Here is a 14,477-nt window from a genome sequence, read left to right on the forward strand (position 1 = left end):
CTCATGAGATTTATGGGGAAGAACTGAAGTTGGTAGGTAATTAAATACTAAATGCTGTAACACATAATGCAAAAGCTACAGGAATTTAGGGGGTTGCCAAAAGGGACATTTGTATTTACCAGGTTTGTGCAAACGCCTCTATTCAAGCTACATAACGAAAGTACAATCTTGCTGAGCCACTGCGTCTTTTGTGCAGGCCCTGTGCACAGATGTGACTGAACTGGATATTGGAAAACCACAGCAGGTTTGAAAAAAAGAGAAATCCTAGTTGCAGGCAAGTCATATTAAAATATGAAGACAGTGGAGATGATAACCAACAATCAAACATCTGTTTTCCAATGATATTCAGAAATTATATAATTAAAATTTTGGTAATTAATAAACTATCATTTATTCAACAATATTATTAAACCTTTGTGAACATTTAAGGTTCTAAATTCGACTGAAGAAGGTCGGGTTAAAATTACCTATTGTGTCTATGCCTTCCTTACAGATGATAATGGGACAAATGCTAAGGTACAGATCTTCTAAATTCTAGTAGAGTTTACTGAGCCATATTAAAAACATTCTTTGACCTACCCAACAAAACATGGGATGAAGAGGAAGTTGAGCCCAATTTCTAGACACCATATATAACGTCTAAGGCTTTCACCCATCAATCGTTGCCAATAGAGATCAAAGTTAATTTGGAAGATGCAGACATATTTATCCATGTAGAAAGCCAATAATGGGAATTACAATGGAAGACATATATATACACACACATATATACATTGGGCTTCCCAGGGGGCACAGTGGTAAAGAACCCACCTGCCAACGCAGGAGACACAGGTTCCATCTCTGGGTTGGGAGAACTCCCTGGGGAAGGAAATGGCAACCGACTCCAGTATTCTTGCCTGGAAAATCCCATGGACAGAGGAGCCTGGCCAGCTACAGTCAATGGGGTCACAAAGAGTTGGACACAATGGAGCAACTGAACGTGTATATGTGTGTGTGTGTGTGTGTGTGTGTGTGTGTGCATGTGTACACACACACACACAGACACACACAAAGCTAAACTGTGATCAAAAAGAATAAAAACAAAAACTATATGATTAACACACTGGGCACAAAAACTCATCTTCACACACAAATGGGAAAAGAAAAGATCTCAAAGCATTAAGAAGAATTAGAGGCCACTGCAAAATGCAGCCTTTTCCATTAATTAGAAAAACACCACAAATGCTTGATAAGTACGATTTAACCTGCAGAATTACAAGGTAGAGGATTCTGGTTGGCATTACTGTTACCGATAGGGACACTGAAACTACTTGGGTAAGGACGCAATCATGAGAGTACCGCTCCTCTCCCAGCCTCCCTGCCTCCCCGCCTCCCTGCAAGCCAGTCGGCAGCCGCGTGTTCATCCCCTGGATTCTATCTTGGTCAACCCGAGACAGACCTTCTCTGTTCACACAACACTGCCTTGCCTATCAGTGGGGCTCCTAATAAAATTTTATGCCGTTACAGGCCTTTTCTGTCTCAGGCTCACCTCCTGGTCTTGCATCATGTTGAGGGCAATTACACATTTATTTATTACACATCCCCAAATATAAAACCGCAAAAACTATACCAAAGACAGCAGCTTTTCAATCATCCATCAAGATACACCAGTTTCAAAAGACAATCCTTGCGCCACGTCCTGAAGGTCATTACTCACTCTCGAAAGCTCATTTCAAAGGGCTCCTTCATCTCTTGATAGCGTTAGAGAGCGTGTGCGCCAAAGTGCTGCTTGGGGATTTCAATAACTCCACGCTCCCTCTCTCGGAGCGTGATTAGTGGGCGGTGCGGGCACCAATTTAGGCTGTGTCTACACAATGCCAAAACAGCCCGCGGAGAAATGAAACCGTCCATCACACAACTGGCGGATTGAGCTGCATGATGCAAACTCTGCGGACTCATCGCGCCCCACCCCCCGACTCCACTCCCCCGCCCCACCCTGACTCCACACCCGCGACTCCACTCCCCCCACGCCCTCAATGCAGTCACTGACTATTTGACCTTGTTTTGAGTGTCTCGGAATGGATCTGTTTATCAGGCCATCTTGGAAACGGACCGCAGAGATGACATGGTCTTTGCAATCCGGCAGGGCTCAAACTCTGACCCCTTTACATAGGCTAGTCTTCCTGCTCACCACACCACACACACAGCTCACACTTGTTCACCTGCCCAGCCCAACACGCTTGAGCACCTGGATCCACCCTTTCCTGAAGCTTCAAGATCTCCTCCTAGTCTTTGTAGTTTTGTGAGCAATATGCTCTTCCCCCACTTTGAAGACTTCGCTTAAGCTAGACAGCACTCCAGGTGCTTTATAGGCATGCATGATCTCACTCAAGCATTAAAACAGCGCTAGGGGGTGGGGTCATTGTCACCCACGTTAGACTCTGATGGTGCCCTGTCCACATCCCTGGGGCTTCCCAGATGGTGCTAGTGGTAAAGAACCCACCTGCCATTGCAGGAGATGTGGGTTCAATCCCCAGGTCGGAAAGATCCCCTGGAGAAGGAAATGGCAACCCACTCCAGTATTCTCGCCTGGATAACCCCATGGACAGAGGAGCCTAACGGGTTCTTGAGTCAGAGAGAGTCCACCACAAAGAATCAGACATGACTGAGCAGCTGAACACACAGTCCGTATTTCTTAGGCAAAGTCCTCTCCCCACCAAGCATGACTCCTCCGAAAGCCTATGCTTCTCTGACTGAGGCGGTTGTCCAGCTCTGAGGGCATTTCCGGCTTGCACACAGAACAGGCTGGAGATGCTGGAGAGGAATGCCCGAGGCAGAAGCCCCGAGGCCACAGGAGACGGGGATTTGGTGGAGAACTCTCCCAGCACCGTCATGCTCACCTGGGACAACCCTGAAATGCACACTGTGTGCTGGCCCCTGGCAGCATCAGGCTCCGGGCGTCCAGGGCGTGCACTGTTGCTCACTCACGCCTCAGGAGCGCCCATCTTCCCCCCGTCTCCCTCCTCCACCCCCTCTGCCGGCTCCTAGGAACAACAGCCAAATAATGTATTTGCACTCAAATTCTTGTCTCCAGGTCTTCTTCTGGAGGAACACAAACAAGACAGCCCATTTGTCCAGAGAAGAGAACAAACGCAGAGGCACTGAATGCCTCGCCCAGGAATAGAATCGCTCTGCTGTTTTCACACCAATACATGGAATTTCTACAGGGCCGTGGTCCCCCTCTCATTTCCTTCAAGGAAAAGTGAAGCTGCTCATAGCTAACTGCTTGCACCATGTCCTGCTCTGAGGAACCACGAGAGAAATCCCTATGGGACTTGTCTTGAGACCCACGCATGAAACTTGGACATGCGTGTGGGTGGGTGGATGTGCACCCTCAGTCGTGTCTGACTCTGTGCAACCCCATGGACTGTAGCCCACCAGGCTCCTCTGTCCATGGATTCTCCAGGCAAGGATACTGGAGTGGGCAGCCATTTCCTCCTCCAGGGGATCTTCCCAACCCAGGGATCGAACCTGTGGTCCCTACCTGGGCAAGTGGATTCTTTACCAGCTGAGCCGCTGGCACAAATATTATCACTCTGCACTTAACCCCTCTAGGCTTTATCTATCAGGATGCTCAGGCCTGAATTTTTGCTTTGATTTTAGTTGCATACTTCTCTGTGAAATTACATTTCTAATTTAATTTTATTGTTTTAATAATATTTAATTTTGCTATTTTTTAATCTTCTTTTAAAACCATTGTAACCTGTCTGAATTATGGTATCTTGACTCAATACTTTAAGGAGAAAATTTTATAATAATTATGATATCATATATGTAACATATGATAAATGATCATCAATAATATACAATAAATATAAGTATAATATATAATACTATAAAACTTATACATGTAACATTTAACTTATCTCTTATACATTTAATACCATTTAGTACCATAGATCTTGAATCAATGTGTTTATCTGTATAACCTCGTGATATGGGCATTAGAACCATTATATTTGGCGTGCAGATGAACAGCCAAACTGTGTGAGTGTCTCAGCTCCATGAATTATGAGTCATTAGGCACGTTACTTAACATCTCTCTGCCTCAGTTTCCTCCCTGTTACAACAGGGAATAATAATAGCATGCAGGGCCACTGAAGATTAAAGGAATGAAAATATATACAGTCATGAACTAGAGCAGCAAACAGCACGCAGCAAACACCATACAAGTGCTGGCTGTTGCTACTACAGGGCAACACTAAGCCAAGATTAGCATAATTATCTCAGTGAAGACTACGTGTGCCAGGGCTCTGGGCAGTTGGTCCCATAGAATATTAAGACCTGCCGTCCAGCTGTCAGCTATAAACGGTTCCCTGAGCTTTTCAGAAGTTTCTGCATAGGAAACTGTGACTCTCTGGAAGACTCTGGGTGAGGAATCAGCCCCTCATTGAGGCCTGTCAGGGCCGTGAGTAAATGTGTCACGTGTCTTCCTTCCCACAGGCCCCCTGATAAATTCTGGCTTAAATGGTAGATGTGTTTTCAATTCTAATCATATTCACATATGCCTCATCTGGTAAAAAGCACTTGTGCAAAAAATTGGACTGGGGAGAAAAAACCCCAAACACTTGTCTTAAACGTTGCAAAGTCGTGGGTCACATCAGCGCTGGATGGAAGCAAGTTACCCAATGCGATCTGACACAGTTCAAGTGATGCAAAGTGACAAGACACCAGCAAGTAAGCAAAAAACACTCTATTTTTGGTCTAAAGGCTCATTATCATTTTACATGCAAACGGGCTGATCTGTGATAGGATTGCGTGGAACAATTCTCTTTGCGTCCTATTACTGCTATGAGCTTGCGGATGGGCTTGGGGAACTTCTCAATCCTAGGCGTGGCCTCTCTAGGGTTTTCTGAATTTTACTCTTTTGAAAATATTCTCCAATGGGGTAGGTCACGACCATGACTGTTTTAGAACAGAGACTGTCAAGGCAGAACAACTCTTCAGAAGGAAATGAAAGAAACAGACGAGGCGGCTGTTGTTTTGAATGTGATGGAGACATCTGAACAATTGTTTCAGTGCTGCCTCGCTGTGTCTCCTTCCTGGGGTAACAAGACCCCACACTGACTCTGGAATATCCCACCGTGTGTGCGTGCTCAGCTGTGTCCGACTCTTTGCCACCTCACAGACTGTAGCCTGCCGGGCTTCTCCATCCATGGGATATTCCAGGCAAGAATACCAGAGTGGACTGTCATTTCCACCCCCAGGGGATCTTTCCAACCCAGGGGTTGAAACCTGCGTCTCCTGCATTGGCGGGTGGATTCTTACCACTGAGCCATCTGAGAATCCCAGAGGATCCCACTCCTTAGTCTTAATTCCAGTGCTTTAGGTGGGGCTCATCATGTGACTCAGAACTAGCCAATCAAAAACTAGCTTCTCTCTGACCCCAGCGATTGGTTAAAGAGTCACCATGTGACCCGATCAGGAGTGCTGAGGTGTAAGAAGACTTTCTTTCCTGTGGTCATGTGGAAGGGAAGCGGGAGGTGTCCTTTTCTGCTGGTCACAAATCTGGACGCTCTGAGGGGTTTCTGGGGCCACCACAGGGATTCTGAGGGCGGAGCTAAGACAGACGGAGGCAAACATTTCAAAGAGAGTGGACCAGAGTTTATTTCACTCTGTGGACCAAACCAGGCCCGAGGGCCGCTGCGCCTGTACAGTTTCATCACATGAGCCAGTTGACTGTTTTCCACTTTTTTTTTTTTGGTTTGTTTCTTCAGACTAAAAACTCTGAAGGTGAGTTTTTAGTCACTGACAACAGGAAATAAACAACTAAAGGCCTAGTACAGGGGTGGCACCGAGAAGTCCACCGCTACAAAAGACGAGCACGGTCTTAAAACTTGCGAGCAGACCCCCTGCCCACCACACCCCTTCCCACCACATCCACTCCAGAGATGGAGGCGCAGCGCCCAGGTTTCCAGCCGGTGCCCAGCGGCGGCCGTGGGAAGTGCCACCTCAGCGTTCAGCTCCCGTCAACACTCTTTCCTGGAGATGGAGGCCCCGTGGCTTGCGAGCCCTTAGCTCCTATCAGCAGAAACACTTCATCACCCTGACACGCTGATACGCTAAATGAATAAGTGCGAAGCTCGGCGAGGTCACCTAGAAGTTAACTGAAGGGATTACGAGGGACAGTAGACACACTTCAGCAGGGAGGGCCCTGATCGGTGCGGAAAACTCGGCAAATGGCGCCCCTCAGCCGTGCACCCCACTACCGTCCTGACAGCCCAGTCCTAAACAGTTAAATATGAAACTGTCAACAAGGCCCTGTCTTAATAACTGAACTTGAGGCCTTTTATCCTGGAAGATTTATGAAGTAATTTTAAAGAGATCCAAGCAAACATCTGTCAATAAATTGAATGCCGGCTACAGGATTTACAAGCAAGACAAGAATTTCTCATTAAGTGCACATTAACATGGTGGGGATCATAAATAGAAGGCGGCCAGGATGCGAGCCTCTCAAGCTGTCATTAAAACACTGTCTAAGAACTAATGAGGAAGTGATGGAAGGACACTAATGACGTCTTGGGCTCCCAGCCTTCGCCGGGGAAATGGGCGTTGCGGCATCAGAGGACTCTGGGGAGGCGGGGCGCTGGCCGGTGGCTTCTGGCAGCTCGTTCTGCTTTCTGCTCGGGACCTGCAGGGCCCTGGATCTTGGGGACCCTGGAGGTGCCGCATGGCTGGCTGACCTACGGTACCCAGAACCCCCATGATGGGTAACTTCAAATGGCCCCAAACATGCGCATACAGCAAATAAACCCATACCATGGATTTCAGGTAGGGTGCTATGCAAAGGGCAACCTCTGGAAACTTCTCTTTGGCTGAAACATGCCTTTGACGGGCAGAGATAAAGGTTTATCACTGAAGGATGTGGCAAAAGATGGGTTGGGGAGAGACGGAGGTCTAGGTGGTCCACACCTTCCCCCAGCTCACCCTCTTCCAGGAGTCTTCCTAGCAAGCTCTGCCCCCGTGGGTCTCTCTACACACACAGAGATGCAGAAATAAGAGCTACCACCTGTAGGTCAGGTGAGTTGATTAGACTAGAAACCCACAAAGGTCAACGGGGAGCTAGCATGCGTCATGAGGTAAGACAGTGGTATGTTGCTGCGGAGTGGTCAGCATGTGGAATTAAACCGGTGAGCCACTCACTGTGCGACTGAGGTCAAAGCCACTCTTTGCGTGTGGTTTCCTTCATAACACTCGTATTATAGTGTGTCATATTATATTAATACACTATGGTATAATGTACTATTAGAACATACTGATGTTACACATAATATATATGTACATATATATTTCCTGTTTTCTTATTTTTGTCTGTCTCCTCACTTGAATTATTTATTTATGAAGTCAAGAGCTGTTTCTGTTTTCTTCAATGTTGTAGAGCTTAGAACAGTACCTGGAATAGCAGAGTAGGTACTTCATAAATATTTACGCTATGAATGAATGAATAAGTGAATGAAGGACTAACTAGCAACTCTGAGATCCAGCTAGGTCAGAATACGGCCAGAGAAAAAGGAAATGCTCGAGTAAAAATGAAGAGGATGGGAGTGGATAAATTTTGTCTTTTTCCCAAAATGTTTAAAAGCTGAAAAACATGCAAAAAAGCTTCTGAAGGCAGCTATAGACAATAGGTAATGTCTAGTGTGGATCCCAAGAAAACAGCCAAATGGATTAAGGACTGGACCTAAAGTTATCAAAGGAACCAAAAAAGAGAGGACCAAGTTTCGCACATGACATGTGTTATCATTAGGAATGTAAACATAATCCTGCTGCTGCTGCTGCTGCTAAGTCGCTTCAGTCGTGTCCGACTCTGTGCGACCCCACAGACGGCAGCCCACCAGGCTCTCCCATCCCTAGGATTCTCCAGGCAAGAACACTGGAGTGGGTTGCCATTTCCTTCTCCAATGCATGAAAGTGAAAAGTGAAAGGGAAGTCGCTCAGTTGTGTCCGACTCTTAGCAACCCCATGGACTGCAGCCCACCAGGGTCCTCCGTCCATGGGATTTTCCAGGCAAGAGTACTAGAGTGGGGTGCCATTGCCTTCTCCAACATAATGATAAATTATTGTAAATTGTAATAATGCTTTTGAAGCCTGGCCATGTGCTAGCCACTCTTGCTAAGCCCTTTATCTGACACTAAAGGTTGCATTTTTGATCACTATGTACTTGCTGGCCAGGTACACAGAAGTAGATTGATTTGCGTGGAAAGGACAATGGGAATTCAGAGAATGAAGCAAAGTATTCCGGGAAAGCACACAGTGCCACTGTTGGGGAGGGCCGGCAGCGTGGTGAAACTTGACCAAAAGCAAGCCCTTGCTCTGAAGGCGCCTCCCCCAGAAGCAGGCAGTCTGCTTTTCTCACCCCACCAAGCACAGTCCCTGTCTGCAAAGAAAAACTGAGACAGTCTGACAACCCAATCCATGGAGTATTCAGATGCCACGTATTCAAGAACCACCAAGGACTGCTATGTGCCAGGCTGTGTCCAAGAGGTGGGTGCTGCACCGAGCAAAACAGACTCAGTTTCTGCTCTGGTGAAGCCAGGAGTTCGGGAGGCGGAAACATGGAGAGTGAGCCGTTATAATATGTCTAATGAGTGCTACACGCAGAACCTGTGCTACTGCGTCCCCATTGGTGAAGGGTAAACGTTTCAGAGTAAATTAAAGAAGAAAAGGCAGTTGCAGCTAAGCAGCTCGAGAAACACCATCAGAACAACTTTCTGAGACCCACTGAGCAGGGAGGATGGCATGTTGAGCTTCCTTTCTTCTGGCAGATGAGTTGTGTGTGAGACCTCACTCTCCGACAGACACCCTCCCGTTGCAGAAAGAGTCTGCCTTGATTCCCCCAGCCATTTCTTCATTTGGGAAGTAAACAGATGAGCCCTTTTCTATGCACTATGCCAGCCAGTGCCCAAGGGAGACACAGAGCTTGACACAGCCTTGTGAGATTCATTAGTTCTGGGGGTGGAGAAAGATACTCTGAGAGCCAGAGTACTGTGAGCGAAAAGCTACACTGCAGATTGCAGGAACGCAGGCCTGGTGAATTCTGTCTGAGGAACTTGGACAAGAGCTCACAGGTTCTGCACATGTGAACTGGGTTTTGAAGGTTGCATAGACGTCCACCAGGTAGAGAAACACAACCTAGATAAAGGGGTTGGTATTTTGAGGGTGAGAGGAGGAAGCACACAAATGTGAAAGCCTTAACGTGTTGGAAAAACTGTAAAGTGTTTGATTTTAATAAAAGTGAGAAGGAAGTTCTTGTTGAAGGATCTTGGTAGAGGGTTGGGACAGGCAGGCACGAAGGCTGCTTTTTGGTACTTGGGGGGAACCATCATGGACATTATCTTTAATGATAGTTCGAGGAGTTTGGACTTTGAGTCTCCTCCAGTGTTCTTCAAGCTTCAGTCATTCGTATGTCATTGTCACATTTTTTTTTGCCATAGCTAGTTATTGACTAGGGATTTGTTTTTGAACCATCCCACTTTTAAAAAAACACACATTTTATTAAATTTATTTTAAGAGGATGTTATAAGTTAACATCATGAATGAAAGTCAGGTTCACCATAAACAAGATACAACTGTAAAAATAAATATATAGCTATTTAAATAAAACATATTCATTGCCTGCAATGCGGGAGACCTGGGTTCTATCCCTGGGTTGGGAAGATCCCCTGGAGAAGGGAAAGGCTATCCACTCCAGTGTTCTGGCCTGGAGAATTCCATGGACTATACAGTCCATGGGGTCACAAAGAGTCGGACACGACTGGGTGACTTTCACTTTCACTGGTATATTTTCCCCAAATCATCTCACACACACTGCATTTCACAAACGTTGGAACTCTGGGGTTTACGGTACACGTGGTCAGATAAGAAGCACGGATTTGAGGGGCTGGGCCCACAGAGGCCTGCGGGAGGCGATGCTACGCACTGGAAAGGCAAGAAGGCCTCGGATGGAGTGCTGGCGGTGCAGGGAGAGAGGGACGATCTGAGAGTCATTTCAGGGGTCGGCCAAACAGGATTTAGTGCCAGCTAGACGGGGAAGAGCAGGGGGCTGGCAGTGACGATGGGCTGGACGTGGCTCCTTAATGGAGGGGCAGCTCCTGACAGCGATTTACAAGGTGATTCCATTTACATCAGAGTCATTCACAGAAGCTCAGGAGCTGGAGCTCTTCAAGGCATCAAGCACAGTCATGTGAGCTCCAGGAGCTGAATTCTTGATGACAGAGCCAGCAAGATCCTTCCTGAGGAAACTATTTACTCCATATACAGTGTTTAAGATGGAAAAAAAAGAAAGAAACAGGGCCATGTACCCATCTGTGTGTGCTCAGCTGCAGATGCTATGGAGACATGGAAGGAAGCTTTCTGCTAGCAGATTTCCCTGAATTTTGCAAATCTAATTCTTCGATTCTTAGCTACTGAAGGGTTATTATCAATGGTAAAATCAAACAAATAATCACCAGAACATAACTACCAAGGGAAACTGAAGTAGGTAATTAGTTCACTTCATGTATTTTAAGTTTTCAGAACCCCAAGCTCCATCCCCACACATTTGGTGGTGTGGGGCAGGCAGATGAAGGGAGAAATGCTCCCCAACACCCGCCTCCCCCACGAATAATCTCTACTATATTAATCAGTTTCAGCAGGTAACTGATCTTTTCTTCATTTTGCTTCTGTACATAAGACTTGTGTATCTTCACTTAATAAGAAAGAAGGAGGAAAAAAAATCCTAGCAGCCCTTTAAATCAGTTAGAAAGAGGAAACAGGAGGGAAAGAATTCCAAACCTCTTTCCCTCCTCTTTCTCTCAGCAGATTTTTTCAAAGAATGGTGTAATGTGATGCCTGCCTTTGGGTAAAGCAATTTGCATCACTTAAAGGAGTGAAAGGAAACTTTAATACCAAGTTTATCTAAGCTACTGCAGGAGGAGAAGGAACTTGGAGTGCTAATTAAAATCAAGAGAAGCACAGACTGCTGGGTGGCTGGGGGTGGGGAGAGGCTGGGGAGACAATGGCTTTGGGGAACACAGTAGGTCCATCTACTTTGGCTGTTACCTGAAGAGGTCCTTCCAGTTCCTTTCCTATAGAATAAAGGTATGAGTGTCTACTGCTAGGGTTTTAGGTGAGTTGATGAGCTACTGAATGTGAGTGTCCAGCTCAGTGCCTGGCATGTAGTAGGCAGCTAGCACGTGATGCACAGAGCTGTTGGCTTTTTTTTTTTTTTTCCTCCTGGTAGTTCATCTGCCAGGGCTTCCCAGGTGGCTGAGTGGTAAAGAATCCATATGCAGGAGACCCGGGTTCGATCCCTGGGTAGAGGAGATCCCCTGGAGGAAGAAATGGCAACCCACTCCAGTATTCTTATCTGGGAAATCATCCCACTGACAGAGGAGCCTGACTAGAGTAGTGACTAGATTAGCCACTCAGCAACAACAACAACAACAGTTCATCTGCCATTTAAACTCAAACTAATTTTAAATTCCCCTAATGACTAGCTCTCCCATCCCTTGATTTTTTTCAATACTTATTTGGTAAACTCAAGTGCCGATACAAATTCTCTATCCAAACCTGAATACTAGAAATGGTATCATAAGACAAGCATCCTTAAGTAGGATCATTTCAAAGTCTTCCCTGTTGGGAGAATGATCAACGCTGTGGCACCCCACATGATGGAACGCTCCTCAGCATTAAGAAGGAACAATCTGATACACGTGAGAACTGGCATGGATCACAAAGACGTTACGTATGAAAGAAGCCAGTCCCCAAAGGTTAATTACTGAAGAGCTTTATCTGTGTACATTATCAGAGAGACACAGTATCGTGAAGGAGCGTGGCTCAGCGGGTGACAGGGCTGGAGGGAGGTGTGAGTACAGAGCGGGAGGAGGGGGTTTCTGCAGGGATGGGGCTGTTCCCTGTGCTGACTGTTGTGACCATAACACAAGTCATACATGAATTAAAATGCACAGAACTGTACACCCCCGGGGAAAGTCCATTTTACCATATGATAGTCTAAAAAGAAGAATTAAAAGCCTCCAAACACAGTGGTCATTCTTGGAAGATGCTTTCCAATTTACCACACAGACAAAAATAATCCAAAACAGAAAACAGGGCAACAACTCCTGTGTGTGTGTGTGTGTGTGTGTGTGTGTGTGTGTACCTGAGCAAGAAAAAGAGTGTCAATGTCACATATAAATTATATGAGCGTGGAGGTAAGTGTGAAGTTTCCTCTAGGTTATGGTTGGGATTATGGATCCGGGTGGGGTAGAAGAGCAGTGAGCCTGGAGTGGGGCCAGGAACAGGGGAGTCAAGCATAAAAAGGGAACAGGCGACTAATCAGAATGTCAAAGCAACAGCTACAGTATACCCTACTTCGGTAAAATCACGCCTATACGCACAGGCATGAAGACACAGGGTAGCCTATGTGGCTCTGTGTGGCCGCGCGACTTCATTAAGTAAGAAAAGCACATTTGAAGAAGTTTGTAGAGGGTGCATCTCATTCAGAAGACTCAGACAGGTGAGTCAAAACCCCCAGGAACATCAGCTCTTCCCTTTCAAAATTCCCAGCTGCCCTTACTAGGTTTGTAAGCAGGGAAAACAAAGTGTCAAACTGCCAGATAGTCTTTATGGAGGCATGCAATGCTCCGGGTAGAATGAAGATGGGAAATACTGAAGCGTCAGGAAGGGGAAAAAAAAAGTCCTCTTTGGTTCAAAACCTTTCCATTTAAAATCTCAACCTGGTTTGCTAATGTTAATTGGCAAAGCCACCCAAACGCTCCTTTGCAGACAGTTTCAAAGAAATAATAAGTTCCTCCGTTTCCTGGATAGAGGTGAGGAGGGCAGCGTGATGTCCTTATTGCTGGGGGGTCTGGGGTTTCTCGGCCACTTTTCTGTGACTCGCTTACTGGGCTCACACACTGACTTTGCCTGGTGAATCACGCCCACTTTATGGACAGGGAAAGTGAGGCTCAGAGCAGAATGCCTTTCATTGTTCAAAGTATTTTCATAGGTGTCTTTGCCTCCAGATAGCGTCAAGGACTGGCCCATGAAACACATGGCCTAAATTCTTAGAGAAATGGAAACAAATCTATCAAAGAATGCAAGGACAACATTCTTATAAAAGATCCTACGAGGACAGACTGTTCAAATCCATGTGTTCTAGTAGACAAAGGGTTAGGCTAAACTGACCTTTCAATCCTGAATACACCCCACAGTCCGTGTCAGGAATGTTGATAAGGATAAATCAGGAACGCAGAGTGTTACTGGCCCTGCAGCTATGGAGTCCACCAAGTTAGGACAATTTTCTCAATGCTATACTTGGCAATATGATAGGATTTATTCGAATGTCTAGATGTTCAGTTGATTTTGATTGGTTTCCCTCAGAACATCAAATATACACAGACCTCAATATAAATAAAAATGTAAAATTACATTTTTTTCCAGGAAGGTAAAGTGAGGATTTGTTTAAGCAAGAATATACTCTCAGAGGGAGAGCGGGCAGACAGGTGAGGAGCTCAGAATACACGTTTGTCAACAGCCCACCTCATTCGAGCTCCACGTTCGGGCTGTGACCACCGGCCCACTTGCATCAGCTTGCTTTACAGCAGCCTGGCTTTCTTTGAACATCTGTGTGGCATGTCTACCAACGTGGCAGACCACAGGGAAGAGACCCAAGTTGGGGAAAGAGCAGAACTGGCTCAAACTGGGGGCATTATCCTTAGGGCTGACCATGGTGTGCTGAGTTATGGGAAAATGAAATTAATTACAGGAAGTGGAGACACATCAAAGGCAAGGAAGTGGCAGATCAGAGCTTCTGGCTGAAGGGACTGAGTCGGGAAACAAATGGAGGTCACATCCGAGTCACCAGTGATGGAGGCTCACGCCGAGGGCCGTCAAGCCCCGCTGGGCACAGCGAGGAGCTCGGGCTCTCGGGGACCCCTGGGTGGGTGCTGCTCAGGGAACCCGGGGGCCCGGCTCACCTCCTGGAAGAAGCAGAAGGCCAGGGAAGTGATGCAGCGAAGGACACGAACACCATAGTCTTTGCTTTAGTAGCTTAAGTAAATGCGGGGGAGGGAAAGGAAGGTGAGAAGGAAATAGACCCAGGGAGGAGGAGTGGAAGGGGAGAGGTGGCAAGAGAAGGGAGGAAGGGTGGGAGGAAGGGTGGAAGGGATGGAGAAGAGAAACAGCGAATCACAAATAAAATTAAAGCGGATTTCAGAGGTGCACCGGAGTGAACATCAAGTCCTGATAAATATTTCATGTCAGGACAAGCTAATTAAACACGAATTTTGTAACACAAGCAACTTACTATTTAGTGGATTTGCTTCAAATGCGCGGGGCTTGGCACAAGATAGCCAAGGACATAAGCTACAGCTGAAGAGCCACGGGGAGGTCTCGTGATGTGGGCATGGCCTGAGGAAAGGACTGGAGAGCACGCGGGAGCCAGAGGGGCAGGGATG

At 46.5% G+C, this 14,477-nt stretch overlaps 1 protein-coding gene across 4 annotated transcripts in view; it reads right to left on the reverse strand.

Moving 5' to 3' along the window:
- TSHZ2 (teashirt zinc finger homeobox 2) overlaps nt 1–14,477 on the reverse strand; it is a 489,244-nt gene that overhangs the window by 315,017 nt on the left and 159,750 nt on the right. The gene's annotated exons all lie outside the window — the stretch shown is intronic.

This window comes from Bos mutus, chromosome 13, assembly GCF_027580195.1.
Source record: "Bos mutus isolate GX-2022 chromosome 13, NWIPB_WYAK_1.1, whole genome shotgun sequence".
NCBI lineage: Eukaryota > Metazoa > Chordata > Mammalia > Artiodactyla > Bovidae > Bos > Bos mutus.